Source organism: Sorex araneus, chromosome 4, assembly GCF_027595985.1.
Source record: "Sorex araneus isolate mSorAra2 chromosome 4, mSorAra2.pri, whole genome shotgun sequence".
Lineage (NCBI taxonomy): Eukaryota > Metazoa > Chordata > Mammalia > Eulipotyphla > Soricidae > Sorex > Sorex araneus.
The window spans coordinates 22,494,059-22,497,060 of record NC_073305.1 but is presented as its reverse complement, the minus strand read 5'-3'; positions in this window follow the sequence as shown (position 1 = coordinate 22,497,060).

Here is a 3,002-nt window from a genome sequence, read left to right as displayed (position 1 = left end):
AGGTAAATTGCATTATTAAACATTATTTTTAGTCTGCAATATTTAACCCTACATACTTTTGAGAATTCAAGTTATTCTGGAAATATACTCAGAAAAACGGATTCAGAAGTCACGCCCTCAACTTCTCTAACTTTGGCTTATTCTCTAGTGGAGAGTCACCGAGACTTTGAAGCACAGGATCAGCCTTTATGCGGTAGCAGGGTGTTCTGATGGGGTACATTTTCTTCCTTTCTCCTTTGATTTCATCAGGACCAATAACAATATCTTTATGATCATCTATGGTATTTTCTGTCCTTTTGATATTGACTCTGAAATAGCTGAACTAAATGTTTTTCTTACAATCATGCATTTCCACTTTATTAGCATGTGGCAGAAGTACAGCCGTCCCTCTGTCTGCTTGACTAAGCTCAGGTCTTGTACAAACTTGTGATCAGCCTAGTCTTTTTACTGACTTCTACAAGAAACCAGTCACTCTTGGGTTTTGACGTGTTGTGGGATGAAGGCAAGGTTTCCAGCGGAGGTCACATTTCTGAGCATTTCATTTGGGACATTCTCATCATATTTGGCTCCTCCTGAGTATTTGATATGCCAGCCTTATTGCTAACCAGGGGTCCCTTTTGCCTTTTCCACACTTTAACTTCTCTATTTTTTTTTTTTTGCTTTTTGGGTCACACTCAGCGATGTACAGGGGTTACTCATGGCTCTGCACTCAGGAATTACTCCTAATGGTGCTCGGGGGACCATATGGGATGCTGGAAATTGAACCCTGGTTGGCTGCATGTAAGGCAAATGCCCTACCTGCTGTGCTATTGCTCCAGCCCTCCACATTTTAGCTTCTTTTCCTTCACATTTATGCATTCATTTATCACTCAGTAGAGTGACAACCTGCAGGAAAGGATTTTTTGCATGAGACAATCTGTCCTTTACCTGAAAGAATAACCAGAACATTATAATCAGTTCTTGATAAATATTTGAAGAAGAAATAAAGGAACAAAAGATACCATTAAATAAGAGCATTTTATTCTTTAAAATTTGCAAAGGCATACAGAGTTCCTCCTTTAAATTTTTTTCACTGTGTTATGGTCAGTGTTTATAGTAGTATGCTGAAAACCGTAGATCACACTGCATAAAATGTATTTTAAGAAGTGCCTACTGTTAAGGTCGGGTGGGAAGCAGATGGTCAGTGATGGGGGGAGTGGGTGATGGAGAGAAATGGACACTGACGAAGACAGTGGTGTTGGGACATCATGTGCCTGAAACCCAATCATCAATAATTGTAATTTCTCAGTGACTAATTAAGAAAAGAAATTAAGAAAAAAAAAGAAAAAGTGAAGTAGGGTCAAACCTGGTTTGATTCCTGCACTCCATATGGTTCCCAGCTCTGCCAGGAGTGATCCCTGAGCAACTCTGGGTGTGGCCCCAAAACCAAGGTGGAGAAAAAAAAAGGGAAGAAAAGGAAGTAAAGAAAAATCAGGCAATTAAAAAAATTTATGGCAAATATATAATTTCAATTTGGGAGAGAGAATTCATTCATTTGCTTATTATACGGTTAGTCAGTTTCTCAATAAGTTTTGAGAGACTCCTTTATGATACCAGCCTCTCTCTTCCCTGGGTCCTCTGAACCACCTTATTGACTATACTTATACTTTTGTCCTTATTCTGTAACTGAGCTGCCATTATTTCTTTGCTCCACCTAAATTTGACAGAGAACCCTGTCAAATCACTTCCAATGCCCTTGGTAACTGATCATTTTGTCCTGCTTTCGTAAGAATCTTATTAGTAAGATTAGCAAGAATCGTCCAACCTGGGATGTCTTTTCTTAGTAAGTTTCTACCACCAGTCCTCATGTTTATTCTCACCTCCATCTCCACGTGTTGGTTTGACTATAAATCCCCAATTATCTTTTCTAATTTAGAGCTGGATGCCATGTCTTTTCCCTTACTGTAATGCCCTTCTTGCATAGTCTTCTTAGTAAAGAGTCTTAACTGTATTCACAAATGTCAGAATAGTTTTTCTTTTTTCTAGCATCAGGCACAAAAAATGGGAATTCCCTGCTTTTCCTGGAGACTAAATCCTTTGGCTTGTATAGAGAAATGGAGATATAGAGAGAATATAAGGAAAACCAGGCTGGAACGATAGCGTAGTGGGTAGGGTGTTTGCCTTGCACGCTGCTGGCCCAGGTTCAATTCCTCCACCCTTCTCAGAGAGCCCGGCAAGCTACTGAGAGTGTCTCGCCCACCCGGCAGAGCCTGGCAAGCTACCTGTGGTGTATTCGATATGCCAAAAACAGTAACAACAAGTCTCATAATGGAGACATTATTGGTGCCTGCTAGAGCAAATTGATGAGCAGTGGGGTGACAGTGACAGTGATAAGCAAAACCAAGGCACAAAAACACATGGGAAAACAACAACAGCAACAAAACCTAGATGTATTCAGGGACTGGGAGAAAATTTGGGTGAGCAGGGAGCTTCTCTAGACTGCTTGGTGGGAGGAGATGGCCCCAGGGAAATGCCCCCATTTCCCTGACAGACATCAACATGATGCTGAGATAACCAAAGGGCAGCACTGGCAGAGGGCAGTGCAGGTGCACCCACGAGGAGATGGAAGCAAGAGGAGGGATTTTTAGGAACCAGCTGGAAAATGTTGGATGAGGGAGAGAGTAGCCCAGGGTAAGAAAAGTTAGATAGTTGATGGATTTTTGTCAGCTAGTGGGAGAGCTTGGAATTGATTGTGTGTAAAATTGGGATCTTAGGTACCAAATGATGGTTATCTGAGATTTTTAGGTTGCATCTCTGTTGTTAGCAGATCTCAGAAATTGTCCAACAATTTTCTGTCCTCACTCCTATTGAAGTCTCTGTATTTATTATTCTGCAGAAGATGACTTAAAATTTGGGAAATTATTATTGTCTGAGATATTTTATTTTCTGTTTCCTTTACTACTCCGAGGTAAAGTAATAGAAACAAAACAATAAGCCCTAGAAAATAACCAGTATGCAGTTTG